This window comes from Mobula hypostoma, chromosome 19 (assembly GCF_963921235.1).
Source record: "Mobula hypostoma chromosome 19, sMobHyp1.1, whole genome shotgun sequence".
Classification (NCBI taxonomy): domain Eukaryota; kingdom Metazoa; phylum Chordata; class Chondrichthyes; order Myliobatiformes; family Myliobatidae; genus Mobula; species Mobula hypostoma.
Genome location: NC_086115.1, coordinates 23,081,802 through 23,099,025, shown reverse-complemented (window position 1 = coordinate 23,099,025; position 17,224 = coordinate 23,081,802). Strand labels below are relative to the sequence as shown.

General features: G+C 44.6%; 1 protein-coding gene and 1 long non-coding RNA gene across 4 annotated transcripts in view; one reads left to right on the top strand and one right to left on the bottom strand.

Moving 5' to 3' along the window:
* Positions 1 to 17,224, bottom strand: part of LOC134358902 (catenin alpha-3-like) — an 812,224-nt gene that overhangs the window by 667,003 nt on the left and 127,997 nt on the right. The gene's annotated exons all lie outside the window — the stretch shown is intronic.
* Positions 4,756 to 17,224, top strand: part of LOC134358696 (uncharacterized) — a 44,726-nt gene continuing 32,257 nt past the window's right edge. For both annotated transcript variants that reach the window (XR_010020923.1, XR_010020922.1), the window contains exon 1: positions 4,756 to 4,921. This is a non-coding gene — a long non-coding RNA (uncharacterized LOC134358696). The remainder of the gene's footprint in view (positions 4,922 to 17,224) is intronic.

Below are 17,224 nucleotides of genomic sequence, written 5' to 3'. Positions count from 1 at the left end.
ATCGAGATCTAGCTGTAATCCTTGTTAGAAATGTAATCCTGCAGGACAACACAATTTTACATCACACAGGTAAATTTCAATGGATTTTCAGAGGAGGCCCACAGAGAGGGTAAAACTGTGTGAGCTATAAATCACACCAACAGTGAACTCTACATGGAGATGGAAGCTCACTATAAGACAAAACTTGATGCTGAGGTTGCAAACAATCTGGTCTAGTCTGAGACAATGGCTCAGAAGAGGCTTAGGTACAACGGTAACATGTCATAACTTTGAGCATCACTTTTGTTAACTGAAAAATCACCCAGCACGTGGTTCACATCTTCACCTATTAAAAATGCCACTGGAATCTTTTGAGAAGTGTTGGTAACACTGCAAACCTTTCCTGTTATTTTCTATAATGTGGTCACACATTTACATCCGCAATTACTGCTGTTTGGAAGTTAGATGCTTAATTGGCTGGAAGATGTTAATTACTAATTTATAGCACATGTCAAATGATGTTTCTTCTCTAAAATCCCTTTCTTATGATTCACATATTCACATTTTATTTTGTGTCTGTTTACTAAAAGGCAATAAAGAGCAAATAGGGCTCTCATTCATTTGTATTGTTAACTAATACCTTGTATAACCTTTAATGAAATCAGAACAGTAGCTTTGACCATTGTGCGATACATTGGCTAAGACAATGCATGCAATTTGGACCCCTAATTAAGTTGGAACTATTGACTGATGCTAAACCTGCTTGTTTCCCATCTGAAAAGGATAAGCTCAGTCAAGTGCATTTTGTATTCCCTATTAAATGATGAAAAGAACTTAATAAGGAACAGATTGTCAGTTCAATGCCACCTGTTCCCAGCACAGATCAAAGATCCTACATGTACGAATGGTATTGTACGGCTCTATTACAATACAGATGGGTTTTTTTGGAAATCAGCCCATGTTCCAACTCTGTGGAATAGTTTCCTTAGGCCTCTGTCAGTGAATAAACAGGCAACAGTGCATAGTCGCTGGGGGGGCGCGGGGGGTGGGTGGTGATGTTCACATAACCTCCTTGACTTCTACAATTACATTTATCAGAAGCCTACCATAGCACAAGGAAGACGTGTGCACATCATCCCCACTCTGCCATAAGCAGGTCACAGCCTGACAAGTGGCATGTGTGAAAATCTGACAACAAATGAAATCTCCTTGCTCTCAGTTCAACTAAATTTGGTATCTTTACATTCATCGAGCTACCATTTCTAAGTGACCCAGACACCGTGAACACAAGATCAGTAGAAAAATCCTCATGGGAAGGAAATGTTCTCTTCTGTTCTCTTCAGTGTTGACTTAACAAGTTCTGTGAGGAATTGGTAATGTGCATAAAAACAGTGATGCTATTCGTTACAACACATTTTATTTACTGATTTACTGATTAAGATACAGCGCACAGTAGGCTGTTCTGGCCCTTGGAGTCACGTCACCTGGTAACTCCCAAATTAATCCCAGCCTAATTATGGGATAATTCACAATGACTCCCAACCAGTTTGTCTTTGGAATCTGCGAGAAAACCGGAGCACCCGGAGGAAACCCACCTCGTCACAGGGAGAACTCACAGACAGCGGCAGCGATTGAACCCAGGGCGCTGGCACTGGAAAGCCTGGTGCTAACCACCTCGTTACTGTCCTGCCCCATGCTTTCAAAGTCCAAACTTCAAAGTAAATTTATACCAAAGTACATCTACAACCCTGAGAATCATTTTCTTGTGGGCAGACTCAGTAAAACCAATAACCACAATAAAATCCACGAAAGACCGCACAGGGCAGACAACCAGAGTGCAAAAGGCAGAAAACTGCGAATACTGAAGGAAAAAAAAGAAATAATTATAATAAATAAATAAATAATAAATACTGAGAACATGAGAAGAGTCCTTGAAAGAGAGTCCATGGGTTGTGGGAACAGTTTAGTGATGAGGAAGGTGAAGTTGAATGACATTATCCCCACTGACTCAAAAGGTTAACCTACTGGTTTCCTTCTCCTGAAGTCGATAATCAGCTCCTTGGTCATGCTGATATTGAGTAAGAGGTTGTTATTGTGGCACCACTCAGCCAGATTTTCAATCTCCGTCTTACACGCTGATCCATCATCACCCTTGATTCAACTAATGACAGCAAACTTAAATCTGGCATTAAAGCTGTGCTTAGCCTTAGAGTCATAAGTGTAAAGCAAGTAGAGAAGGGGATTAAGCACACAGCCTTGTGGTGCACCTGTACTAATGGAGATTGTGGAGGAGATGTTACTGCCAATCCAAACTGACGGGGGTCTACAGCTGAGCAAATTGAAGATCCAATTACACAAGGAAGTATTGAAGCACGGTTTTAAAGCTTATTGATTAGTTCTGAGGGGATGATGTATTGAATGCCAAGCTGTAGTAGATGAAGAGCATCTCGATGTATAAATCTTTGCTATCCAAATGTCCCAGGGTTAAGTGAAGAGCCAATGAAATGGCATCTGCTGGGACCTGCTGTGCCCATAGGCAAATTGGAGCAGATCCAGGTAGCTTCTCAGTCAGGAATTGAAGTGTTTCATCACCAACCTCTCAAAACACTTCATCACTGTGGATGTAAGTGTTACTGGATGTCATTGTGGCAGGCTACCATGTTCTTAGTCACCGGTATAACTGAAACTTGGTTGAAGCATGTGGTACCTCAGACGGTCAAAGCAAGAGGTTAAGTATCTCAGTGAACGCTGCAGCCAATGGACCAGCATAGGTCTTTGCTACTCAGTCAGGCACTCCATCTAGGCTGAATGCTTTCTATGGATTCATATTCCTGAAGGATACCCTCGGAGACTGAAATCACAGAGTCATTGGGAGAAGTGGGAGTTTGTGATAGTCAGATAAGCACAGAAGACATTGAGCTCATCTGGAAGCAAAGTCTTGTTGACACCTATGTCACTTGATTTAAGCTTATAAGAGGTGACAGCATTCAAGCCATGTCACAGGTGTCAAGCATCCTTCATTGATTCAAGTCCAGTCTTTAATTGCCACATTTCCTGTGAGTTGGCTTTCCAGAGATCATAACTGGACCTCTTGTAACGTTCTAGTCGCCAGACTTGAATACCTCTGATCTGGCCCTCAGCAGGCTGCAGACCTCATGGTTCATTCAGGATTTCTGATTGTGAAAGATTCTGACTGAATTTGTGGGAGGGCACTCTTACCTCTAATAGTTTTTATAAAGCCTGGAACGAAGATGATGCATTCATTCAGATTCACAGATAAAGCCTTGAACACAGCCCAGTCTGCCAACTCGAAGAAATCCCGTAGCTGCTCTTTTGCCTCCCACAATCACCTCTGTTGTCTTAATCTCTGGAGCCTTGCTCTTTAGCCTCTGTCTGTATGCAGGTAGGAGGAGGACAGCCAAGTGATCAGATTTCCCAAAATTCATTCTGAACATGGAACAGTAGGCATTCCTTATCTTAGTATAAAAGTGGTCTAGTATGTTGGGACCTCTGGTGCTACAGGTTATATGTTGATGGTAATTGGGCAGGGATTTCTTCAAACAAGCCTGATTGAAATCTCTGACTATGATTTGAAATGCGTTGGGATGGACGTTTTCTTGTTTGGTGAATGCATCATACAGAATATCAAGCACTTGATTATAGTCATCTGCTGGTGTTATGTAAACTGTGGTCAAGATCATGGTAAATAGAACAGTTGAAATTTGATCATTAGGTGTTCAAGGTCAGGGGAACACGAGTATAACAGAACCACTACATCAGAGCACCACAGTGACTACACATAACCTTACCTTTTATTGTTTAGAATCATCACTTCAGTCCATCCTTTGTACCGAGAAGCCTTCGGGTCTGATCACCAGATCTGGTGTACCCTGAGTAAGCCACATCTTGGTAAAACACAGAACAAAACAATTTCTCATTTCCCCATGATCCAGCAATTTTGCTTTAGGTCCTCAATTTTGTACTCTAATGACTGCACATTTGCTAACAAGATGCTGGGTAGAGAGGGTCTCATCCTTTTGCGTTTCAGCCTGTCTTGGAATCTCCCCTCCTGTCCCGCTTCTGGCCATGGCGATGAACCTTCATCCACTTGCTTGAGAGTTCAGAATGCTGAGTCCTTCAGAAGATCGCGAAATCTGTAGTTCATTGAGTCATTTCAGAAAGTATGTCGCTTAATGAGAAATTTCACGCTGCAGATTGCCGTGAGAGTAATTAGGATGGTGGTAAGTATTGGTAGCTCAGGTTGAGGCATCACAATTGCTCACAAGCCAACGATGGCTTTAAGGAAGCTCACCTCAGGAACCAAGATGCCAGTAAAGACAACCAGTAAAAGGAATATGGTGTACGTATGTGGAGACCGCAACAGTAACTACACCGGCCAGGCAGGATGTAAGCTCTCAACTCGTTTACAGGAACACAAACCGCCGGTATGGACACATGATCCACTGTCGCTGAACTCAGTACATGAAGACCGGGAGCGATGTCACTTTAACTGGGACACTGCAAGGGTTCTGGTGTAGGCAAACACAAAGCAGGCATGAGAATTTTTAGAAGCATGGTTCTCTTCTGATATCTCTCCTCCATAAACAAACATCTTTAAATAGACACCCTCTACGAACTCCTAAGAGCCAAAGAAACGCAAGCTAATAGAATTTAAAGGTCAACTGAAGGGTAACCAATCAGGACAGAGGCAAGTGAACGGAGGCCTATATAAGCACAAGCACTCCCAGAGAGAAACACCAACAACTACGCGCTGAGGGTGATACCTCGACTGGTAATGAAATGGCTGCAAGCTACTGTAATTGCCTAGCTCAGCAAACAATGTAACATCAAATCAAAGGAGGTATATTTGGAAATTTTGTACATAGCCCGCAGTACGTCACCATGGTTCATTGGCGTTAAGCTGTAAGTCGCATTTTATACGGTGAGTCATAAACTAATTTGGCAACATACCCTGATTGGATAGGAGAGGCAGTAATTAATTGTGGTGCTCCTGATACTGGCACTATTTTAAAAAGGATTACCTTTTCTCCTTATTTTTTTGATAAACAGGTGCAAAATGGAATCTGTCTCCACCATCTTTTGACCAGTTTGAAGAAAATGAGAATAAATATATGAATAACTGACTGAATAAATAACTGACACACCTTCAACTTAGTAATCAATACTATCAGATACATGCCTTATTTTCCAGATTTTATGAACATTCATATTTATTTTCCCAGAATGGATTTAGCATAATATTTTTCTTTGCTTTCATTTCTTTTTTCCACTTTGTATTAGCACTGTACCATCTGTTGTTTATCTCTGTGTTTTTTTAATTTAAAAAAGTAGAAAGAAGAGAACTTTTTATATGTTATTTCAGTAAAAAAAGATATTTGAAAACACTAATAGAGCGAGCTGATTCAATACGGAGCTTCCTGTCCTCATGGACATAGCTTTATGGTAATGAAATATGGTTAAATATAGACCAACAATTGGTCAATGAACCAATTAGACCTCCATCCTTGGGGCCATGAATAATTAGTGCTTCCATTGTTTCTCTTTAAATGAGTCAGAGTCTCAAAATTCCAATTAGACATAACAAACATGCAAAACCATGGTTGCATCCAGGTAAAATTTTAATTTCCAACTATTATGCCTTTCAGTTCATTTCAAACAATTCAATCTGTGCCAGATTAATCACTTGACCTCTTCCACTTTTTGAAATCAAATTCGTCCATTATGTACGTCCTCATTTTATTAATAAATTCAATTATTAGGCTGGCTTCTTGAGAGACGCTGCAAAATATTGAAGACATAAACTTCATTTGCTGAACTAAACTGCAAAACAGCAACTTCAACGGCATTATAAACACTTTTAGCTTGCTTTTCTTGAATCCAGTCCCATTGTACTGGCATTGCCTCTAATCGTGGAGTTGACCCTCAGAGAGTATAACTAGCAATCTTGTCGTGAGAGGCCCCTTGGGTAAGAGTGACCATAATATGGTGGAATTCTTCATTAAGATGGAGAGTGACATAGTTAATTCAGAAACAAAGGTTCTGAACTTAAAGAGGGGTAACTTTGAAGGTATGAGACGTGAATTAGCTAAGATAGACTGGCAAATGACACTTAAAGGATTGACGGTAGATATGCAATGCCAAGCATTTAAAGGTTGCATGGATGAACTACAACAATTGTTCGTCCCAGTTTGGCAAAAGAATAAATCAAGGAAGGTAGTGCACCCGTTAGATTCTGGACTGGTTCCTGAGGATTGGAGGGTGGCTAATGTAACCCCACTTTTTAAAAAAGGAGGGAGAGAGAAACCGGGGAATTATAGACCGGTTAGCCTAACGTCGGTGGTGGGGAAACTGCTGGAGTCAGTTATCAAAGATGTGATAACAGCACATTTGGAAAGCGGTGAAATCATCGGTCAAAGTCAGCATGGATTTGTGAAAGGAAAATCATGTCTGACGAATCTCATAGAATTTTTTGAGGATGTAACTAGTAGAGTGGATAGGGGAGAACCAGTGGATGTGGTATATTTGGATTTTCAAAAGGCTTTTGACAAGGTCCCACACAGGAGATTAGTGTGCAAACTTAAAGCACACGGTATTGGGGGTAAGGTATTGATGTGGATGGAGAATTGGTTAGCAGACAGGAAGCAAAGAGTGGGAATAAATGGGACCTTTTCAGAATGGCAGGCGGTGACTGGTGGGGTACCACAAGGCTCAGTGCTGGGACCCCAGTTGTTTACAATATATATTAATGATTTGGATGGGGGAATTAAATGCAGCATCTCCAAGTTTGCGGATGACACGAAGCTGGGTGGCAGTGTTAGCTGTGAGGAGGATGCTAAGAGGATGCAGAGTGACTTGGATAGGTTGGGTGAGTGGGCAAATTCATGGCAGATGCAATTTAATGTGGATAAATGTGAAGTTATCCACTTTGGTGGCAAAAATAGGAAAACAGATTATTATCTGAATGGTGGCCGATTAAGAAAAGGGGAGGTGCAACGAGACCTGGGTGTCATTATACACCAGTCATTGAAAGTGGGCATGCAGGTACAGCAGGCGGTGAAAAAGGCGAATGGTATGCTGGCATTTATAGCGAGAGGATTCGAGTACAGGAGCAGGGAGGTACTACTGTAGTTGTACAAGGCCTTGGTGAGACCACACCTGGAGTATTGTGTGCAGTTTTGGTCCCCTAATCTGAGGAAAGACATCCTTGCCATAGTGGGAGTACAAAGAAGGTTCACCAGATTGATTCCTGGGATGGCAGGACTTTCATATGAAGAAAGACTGGATGAACTGGGCTTGTACTCATTGGAATTTAGAAGATTGAGGGGGGATCTGATTGAAACGTATAAAATCCTAAAGGGATTGGACAGGCTAGATGCAGGAAGATTGTTCCCGATGTTGGGGAAGTCCAGAACACGGGGCCACAGTTTGAGGATAAAGGGGAAGCCTTTTAGGACCGAGATTAGGAAAAACTTCTTCACACAGAGAGTGGTGAATCTGTGGAATTCTCTGCCACATAAAACAGTTGAGGCCAGTTCATTGGCTATATTTAAGAGGGAGTTAGATATGGCCCTTGTGGCTACGGGGATCAGGGGGTATGGAGGGAAGGCTGGGGCGGGGTTCTGAGTTGGATGATCAGCCATGATCACAATAAATGGCGATGCAGGCTCGAAGGGCCGAATGGCCTACTCCTGCACCTATTTTCTATGTTTCTATGTTTCTATCATGTTCTCCTTACACAATAAGAGCCCATTTGGCCCATTAAGTCCATGCAGTTCTATAAAGCAATGCAGTCAAAGTTAAAGTAGGTTTACTCTCAGTACATATGTCATCGTATACTACCCTGAGATTTATTTTCTTGTAAGCATTTATAGGAAAGCAAGGAAATACAATAGAATTTATATGGAAACAAAGACCAACAAACAACCAATGTGTAAAAAAACTGTAAATAATAAAAAAAATAATACTGAGAACATGAGCTGCAGAGTTCTTAAAAGTGAGTCTGTAGGTTATGGATTCAGTTCAGAGTTGTGGTGAGTAAAGCTTTCCTCACTGGTTCAGCAGCCTGATGGCTGGAGGGTAATTGTTCCTGAACCTGGTAGTGTGGGACCTAAGGCACCTTACCTCTTCCTGCCTGATGGTACCAGTGAGAAAGCAGCATGGCCTGGATGGTCTGGGTCCTTGATGGTGGATGCTACTTTCTTCTGGCAGTGCTCCTTCTAAATGTGCTTACTGGAGGGGACAGTTTTGTCTGCGATGACGGGGCTGTATCCACCACTTTCTGCTGGGTTTTTCGGCTCCTGGCATTGGAGTTTTCATACCAGACTGTATTGCAGACTCACATCAAAGTTGCTGGTGAATGCAGCAGGCCAGGCAGCATCTCTAGGAAGAGGTACAGTCGACGTTTCAGGCCGAGACCCTTCGTCAGGACTAACTGAAGGAAGAGTTAGTAAGAGATTTGAAAGTGGGAGGGGGATAGGGAGATTCAAAATGATAGGAGAAGACAGGAGGGGGAGGGATGGAGTCAAGAGCTGGACAGGTGATTGGCAAAGGGGATATGAGAGGATCATGGGACAGGAGGCCCAGGGAGAAAGACTGGGCGGGGGGGGGACCAGGGGATGGGCAAGGGGTGTAGTCAGAGGGACAGAGGGAGAAAAAAGAGAGTAAGAGAAAGAATGTGTGTATAAAAATAAATAGCGGATGGGGTACGAGGGGGAGGTGGGGCATTAGCAGAAGTTAGAGAAGTCGATGTTCATGCCATCATGTTGGAGGCTACCCAGACAGAATATAAGGTGTTGTTTCTCCAACCTGAGTGTGGCTTCATCTTTACAGTAGAGGAGGCCGTGGATAGACATGTCAGAATGGGAATGGGATGTGGAATTAAAATGTGTGGCCACTGGGAGATCCTGCTTTCTCTGGCAGACAGAGCATAGATGTTCAGCAAAGCGGTCTCCCAGTCTGCGTCGGGTCTCGCCAATATATAAAAGGCCACATCGGGAGCACCGGACTCAGTATATCACCCCAGCCAACTCACAGGTGAAGTGTTGCCTCATCTGGAAGGACTGTTTGGGGCCCTGAATGGTGGTAAGGGAGGAAGTGTAAGGGCATGTGTAGCACTTGTTCCGCTTACACGGATAAGTGCCAGGAGGGAGATCAGTGGGGAGGGATGGGGGGACGAATGGACAAGGGAGTCGCGTAGGGAGCGATCCCTGCGGAAAGCGGGGGGGGTGGGGGAGGGAAAGATGTACTTAGTGGTGGGATCCCGTTGGAGGTGGCGGAAGTTACGGAGAATAATATGTTGGACCCGGAGGCTGGTGGGGTGGTAGGTGAGGACCAGGGGAATCCTATTCCTATTGGGGTGGCGGGAGGATGGAGTGAGAGCAGATGTACGTGAAATGGGGGAGATGCGTTTGAGAGCAGAGTTGATAGTGGAGGAAGGGAAGCCCCTTTCTTTAAAAAAGGAAGACATTTTCCTCGTCCTGGAATGAAAAGCCTCATCCTGAGAGCAGATGCGGCGGAGACGGAGGAATTGCGAGAATATGATGGCATTTTTGCAAGAGACAGGGTGAGAAGAGAAATAGTCCAGATAGCTGTGAGAGTCAGTGGGTTTATAGTAGACATCAGTGGATAAGCTGTCTCCAGAGACAGAGACAGAAAGATCTAGAAAGGGGAGGGAGGTGTCGGAAATGGACCAGGTAAACTTGAGGGCAGGGTGAAAGTTGGAGGCAAAGTTAATAAAGTCAACAAGCTCAGCATGCGTGCAGGAAGCAGCGCCAATGCAGTCGTCGATGTAGCGAAGGAAAAGTGGGGGACAGATACCAGAATAGGTACTGAACATAGATTGTTCCACAAAGCCAACAAAAAGGCAGGCATAGCTTGGACCCATACAGGTGCCCATAGCTACACCTTTAGTTTGGAGGAAGTGGGAGGAGCCAAAGGAGAAATTATTAAGAGTAAGGACTAATTCCGCTAGACGGAGCAGCGTGGCGGTAGAGGGGAACTGATTAGGTCTGAAATCTAAAAAGAAACGGAGAGCTTTGAGACCTTCCTGATGGGGGATGGAAGTATATAGGGTCTGGACATCCATGGTGAAAATAAAGCGGTGGGGGCCAGGGAACTTAAAATCATCGAAAAGTTTAAGAGCGTGAGAAGTGTCACGAACATAGGTAGGAAGGGATTGAACAAGGGGGGATAAAACCGTGTCTAGGTACGCAGAAACCAATTTGGTGGGGCAGGAGCAAGCTGAGACAATAGGTCTGCCAGGACAGGCAGGTTTGTGGATCTTGGGTAGGAGGTAGAAACGGGAAGTGCGAGGTGTGGGAACTATAAGGTTGGTAGCAGTGGACGGGAGATCCCCTGAGCGGATAAAGTCGGTGATGGTGTGGGAGACAATGGTCTGGTGCTCCTTATTGGGGTCACAATCGAGGAGTAAATAAGAGGAGGTATCCGCGAGTTGTCACTGTGCCTCGGCAAGGTAGAGGTCAGTACGCCATTCAGGGCCCCAAACAGTCCTTCCAGATGAGGCGACACTTCACCTGTGAGTCGGCTGGGGTGATATACTGCGTCCGGTGCTCCCGATGTGGACTTCTATATATTGGTGAGACCCGACGCAGACTAGGAGACCGCTTTGCTGAACACCTATGCTCTGTCCGCCAGAGAAAGCAGGATCTCCCAGTGGCCACACATTTTAATTCCACATCCCATTCCCATTCTGACATGTCTATCCATGGCCTCCTCTACTGTAAAGATGAAGCCACACTCAGGTTGGAGGAACAACACCTTATATTTCGTCTGGGTAGCCTCCAACCTGATGGCATGAACATCGACTTCTCTAACTTCCGCTAATGCCCCACCTCCCCCTCGTACCCCATCCGTTATTTATTTTTATACACACATTCTTTCTCTTACTCTCCTTTTTCTCCCTCTGTCCCTCTGACTATACCCCTTGCCCATCCTCTGGTTCCCCCCCCCACCACTTGTCTTTCTCCCTGGACCTCCTGTCCCATGATCCTCTCATATCCCTTTTGCCAATCACCTGTCCAGCTCTTGGCTCCATCCCTCCCCCTCCTGTCTTCTCCTATCATTTTGAATCTCCCCCTCCCCCTCCCACTTTCAAATCTCTTACTAACTCTTCCTTCAGTTAGTCTTGACGAAGGGTCTTGGCCTGAAACGTCGACTGCACCTCTTCCTAGAGATGCTGCCTGGCCTGCTGCGTTCACCAGCAACTTTGATGTGTGTTGCTTGAATTTCCAGCATCTGCAGAATTCCTGTTGTATTGCAGACTGTTAGGATACTTTTCACTGTGCATCTGGAGCTATGATGTTGTGGCCATTACAGAGACTTGGATGACTCAGGGGCAGAAATGGTTACTTGGAGTGCCAGGCTTTAGATGTTTCAGAAAGGACAGGGAGGGAGGCAAAAGAGGTGGGGGCATGGCACTGCTGATCAGAGAGAGTGTCACGGCCGTAGAAAAGGAGGAAAATGGGGAGGAATTGTCTACGGAGTCTCTGTGGGTGGAAGTTAGGAACAGGAAGGGGTTAATAGCTCTACTAGGTGTTTTTTATAGACCACCCAATAGTAACAGGGACATCAAGGAGCAGATAGGAAGACATATTCTGGAAAGGTGTAATAATAACAGGGTTGTCATGGTGGGAGATTTTAATTTCCCAAATATCGATTGGCATGTGCCTAGAGCGAGGTGTCTAGATGGGATAGAGTTTGTTAGGTGTGTTCAAGAAGGTTTCTTGACACAATATGTAGATAAGCTTGCAAGAGGAGAGGCTGTACTTGATCTGGTATTGGGAAATGAACCTGGTCATGTGTAGGACCTCTCAGTGGGAGAGCATTTTGGAGATAGTGATCATAACTCTACCTCCTTTACCATAGAATTGGAGAGGAATAGGAACAGACAAGTTAGGAAAGTGGTTAATTGGAGTAAAGGGAAATATGAGGCTATCAGGCAGGAACTTGGAACCATAAATTGGAAACAGATGTTCTCAGGGAAATTGTACGGAAGAAATGTGGCAAATGTTCAGGGGGTATTTGCATGGAGTTCTGCAAAGGTACGTTCCAATGAGACAGGGAAACGATGGTAGGGTACAGGAACCGTGGTGTACAAAGGCTGTTGTAAATCTAGCCAAGAAGAAAGACGAGCTGATGAAAGGTTCAAAAAGCTAGGTAATGATAGAGAGCTAGAAGATTATAAGGCTAGCAGGAAGGAGCTTAAGAATGAAATTAGGAGAGCCAGAAGGGGCCATGAGAAGGCCTTGGCGGACAGGATTAAGGAAAACCCCGAGGCATTCTACAAGCATGTGAAAATCAAGAGGATAAGACATGAGAGAATAGGACCAATCAAGTGTGACAGTGGAAAAGTGTGTATGGAACCGAAGGAAATAGCGGAGGTACTTAATAAGTACTTTGCTTCAGCATTCACTAAGGAAAAGAATCTTGGCGATTGTATGGATGACTCACAGTGGACTGAAAAGCTTGAGCATGTAGATATTAAGAAAGAGGATGTGCAGGAGCTGCAGGAGCAGCCTCTCCTCTTGTAGGCTTATCTACATATTGTGTCAAGAAACCTTCTTGAACACACCTAACAAACTCTATCCCATCTAGACACCTCGCTCTAGGCACATGCCAATCGATATTTGGGAAATTAAAATCTCCCACCATGACAACCCTGTTATTATTACACCTTTCCAGAATATGTCTTCCTATCTGCTCCTTGATGTCCCTGTTACTATTGGGTGGTCTATAAAAAACACCTAGTAGGAGATATTAAGAAAGAGGACGTGCAGAAAGCATCAAGTTGGATTAGTCACCAGGACCGGATGAGATGTACCCTATGCTACTGTGGGAGGCGAGGGAGGAGATTGCTGAGCCTCTGGCAATGATCTTCTCATCATCAATGGGGAAGGGAGAGGTTCCAGAGGATTGGAGGGTTGCTGATGTTGTTCCATTATTCAAGAAAGGGAGCAGAGGTAGCCCAGGAAATTATAGACCAGTGAGTCTTACTTCAGTGGTTGGTAAGTTGATGGAGAAGATCCTGAGAGGCAGGATTTATAAACATTTGGAGAGGTATAAAATGATTAGTACAGTCAGCATGGATTTGTAAAAGGCAGGTCATGCCTTACGACACTCAAGACTGCTGCGCAGGTTGACTCTGTGGTTAAGAAGGCATACGGTGCATTGGCCTTCATCAATTGTGGGATTAAGTCTAGGAGCCGAGAGGTAATGTTGCAGCTATATAGGACCCTGGTCAGACCCCACTTGGAGTATTCTGCTCAGTTCTGGTCACCTCACTATAGGAAGGATGTGGAAACTATAGAAAGGGTGCAGCGGAGATTTACAAGGATGTTGGCTGGATTGGGGAGCATGCCTTATGAGAATAGGTTGAGTGAACTTGGCCTTTTCACCTTGGAGCAACAGAAGATGAGAGGTGACCTGCTAGAGATGTATAAGATGATGAGAGTCATTGATCGTGTGGATAGTGAGAGGCTTTTTTCCAGGACTGAAATGGCTAGCACGAGAAGATACAGTTTTAAGGTGCTTGGAAGGAGGGTCTTTTAAGAGATTCCTGGACAGGTACATGGAGTTTAGGAAAACAGAGGGTTATGGGTAACCCTAGGTAATTTCTCAGGTAAGGACGTGTTCGGCACATCTTTGTGGGGCAAAGGGCCTGTATTGTTCTGTAGGTTTTCTATGTTTCTATGTATATCAACATTTTAGATCACATGTTGCACCTGGTTGGTTGGCATCCGTCTGTCTCAATGGACAATGGGTGATGACGATCATCATCACAAGCCTAGTCGGAAGGTATGGAGATCCTAAGGCGCCCAGTCATCACGATCCCCCTCTCGGTCTCACCAGTGTAGTCCAAAGGAAAGCTTATGACGCAATACATTTGGCACCAGCTTGGATGCAGAAGCTGCCGGAAGGATGTTCACTGACGTCCAGCTGCCTTAGGGGCTCCACTCCGGATCTGCTGTCTAGGTTTACTCCTGTACCTGTTTCTGCTGAGGCTGCCCACAAAGCAGTGGGGCTATTTACTCTTGCTGAATTTAGACCCGTAGATATGCTGGAATATGGGGTGTTAGCCTTCATAAGTCGAGGGATAGAGTTTAAGAGTCACGAGGTAATGATGCAGCTCTATAAAACTCTGGTTAGGCCACACTTGGAGTACTCTGTCCGGTTCTGGTCGCCTGACTATAAGAAGGATGTGGAAGCATTGGGAAGGGTACAGAGGAGATGCTGCCTGGTTTAGAGAGTATGATCACTATGATCAGAGATTAAGGGAGCTAGGGCTTTACTCTTTGGAGAGAAGGAGGATGAGAGGAGACATGATAGAGGTGTACAAGATATTAAGAGGAATAGATAGAGTGGACAGCCAGCGCCTCTTCCCCGGGGCACCACTGCTCAATACAAGAGGACATGGCTTTAAGGTAAGGGGTGGGAAGTTCAAGGGGGATTTTAGAGGAAGGTTTTTTACTCAGAGAGTGGTTGGTGTGTGGAATGCACTGCCTGAGTCAGTGGTGGATGCAGATACACTAGTGAAATTTAAGAGACTACTAGACAGGTATATGGAGGAATTTAAGGTGGGGGGTTATATGGGAGGCAGGGTTTAAGGGTTGTGGGCCGAAGGGCCTGTACTGTGCTGTACTATTCTATGTTCTCTGTTCTTCTATGTTCTAATATGTCCTGGATGTTTACTAATGCACAGGAGCATGAAGCAAATACAGCAACTCTGATAGCATGTCACTCCTGGTAACTAAATTCTTCCCAGCTATTGACTGAGTATACCATCTCCATAGACCCAATTTTTGTTTGATCTTCACAATCTGCTCCAGTCAATTCTTATTACGTGCCTCACCCCCTTCTAACCAGATCCCCAGCACCTTCAGGTAGTGGGGTTGGATGGTGAAGCTGACACCTGATCAGATAGGCCAGTTACTGAACAGCCTAAACTTACTCCTCTCAAGGATGACTCTGGCCCTGCATGCCACCTGAAAATGGTTGCAGGCACTGATCATTCTGCAAACCGACCATGGATATGAGCAGAAGAAGGTAGCATCGTCCATGTATGGAGAGGTTTTGTCTTGTGTACCTCCACTACCTGGAAACATCACCTCTCTTATGCCCTCGTCCTTTCTAATGGATTTAGCAAAGGATTCTATGCAACACACAAACAAGACTGGTGAGAATGGACAATCCTGCCTGACTCCGGGCCTGATGGGGAAACCATTTGTCTCCCACCCATTCATTTGGAGTGCATTACAGATAGCAGAGTGCAGTTGGATCCAATTTCTGATTCCAAAAACACATCTGGAAATGCATATCCATCATGTACATATGTGATATCCTATCAAAGCCTTCTCCTGGTTCACCCTGACCAAGCAGGTATCCACCCCTCAGTCCTGCATATAGGTGATGGTATCCCTTTGCAGAGCAGGGATGTCAGCGATTTTGCTGTCAGGTACATTATAGGTTTAGTCTTGGCTGATCACCTGTTGCAGAATAGACATTGATATGATATTAGTGGATTCGACTGTGACTGCCTTCCAATGAAAGAGGAAGAGTATCTGGGACTGGACTAAGCTGTCCCGTCTCAACCAAGTGTGTTGTAGCCGAGGCCCATTTGCAGAGGAGCTAAAGTATTGCTCAACTTTGCATCGCTAATCGTTTTCATCACCCCTACATCCGGAGTCAAGGTCTCCGCTCCGCACGCATAGGTCAGCAACGTAGACGGGGACAAAGGACATCTGGAGTCTTCACCTCCACTCTGCGCTCAAAGGCCAGCCTGGCTAGGATGTCCATGGGCGCAGGAGGCATGAGAAGGCACGCGTCAGTCGGCACGGCCAGAGTTCAGTGTCCTGTCATCGGTATCATCATCAATACCGGAGGTCGGAGGTCTGGAAGTCGAAGCCTGATAGCGGAAGCGTGGAGACTGAAAATCGAAGACTGGAGACCAGAGACCGGAGACCAGAGACCGACGCTGGAGTTGAAAGACTTTCTGTGGGTGGGGGCATGTGGAAGGAAAGGGGCTTGTTTTGCTGCTCATTGCATTCTGCTTTGCTCTGTTCTAGTTTTTCTGCTGGCTACGTTGGCGCCACAACGTGTGTCGATATCTAGGGACTGCCCTCTTCAGATCCTTGGTTGTGTTTGTTTTCTTTAATTCAGTTCACTGCATGTTCCAATGTACATGTGATAAATCAATCTGCTTCTCTCCTCTTCTAACTTGGATATTGATTCCCAGTCCCAGTCTACTGTTGGCTTCTTCAAGTGTATACCGACCACCAGTTATCTCCCTCCAGCTCTGTCATTGGTTCAGAAAGCTAATCTGTGAGGTGCAGGAGCAGCAGTGGCCGCTTACGACCTCATTACTCCCTCTGACAGATATCTCAGCGGCAGCTGGTTTATTTGCATTTCACATCACGCTGCAAAAATGATTGACACGTAGTAAATCTTATATACTTGGAAGTACATTAATATGCGGTAATATTGCTACAGTCTATTGCCATCTATTAACACTGGAATGATCACTGGCGTTTTGTCAGTGTTCATTTTCATTGTAAAATATCAATACATGCTTTTGGAAATAAATCTAAATGCAGAGATGGAAAACAGCCCAGCGGAAACCTTTTGCAGCTGTTATTTTCAGCCTATTTAAGCCTCAGTGATCAGGAGGGGCATAGATATCCTGTTCTGATTAAAGTCAAAGAGATAAAGTAAAGGATGGAAATGAGCTGTATGTTGAAATTTTTATTGACAGGACTCCACAGAATACGTGCAGTGCTATTACAAACCCAATCAAATGCTCTGCTGAGCGACACACACCAAATGCTGGTGGAACGCAGTAGATCAAGTTGCATCAGTGGAAGAAGAAGAACATTCGACATTTCGGGCCAAGACTCCTCAAATGAACATCGACTGTTTATTTCTTTCCATAGATACTGCCAGACCTCTTGAGTTCCTCCTGCGCTTTGTGTGTGTTACTCTGGATTTCCAGTATTTGCAGAATCCCTTGGGTTTCCTTTGCTACTCAAACCAGTGATTTATCTTTATATATCCGTAGGGACATATGGAATAAGAGGCCATTCAACCTACTGGACAGCTTTGAAAGAGATCCAATTAGTTCCACTTCCCTGCTCATTTCCCACTGCTGTAATACTTGTGATCTCAAGAGTTTGAAAGGATACTTGAAAACAATCATTTATTCATCTGTGCCCAC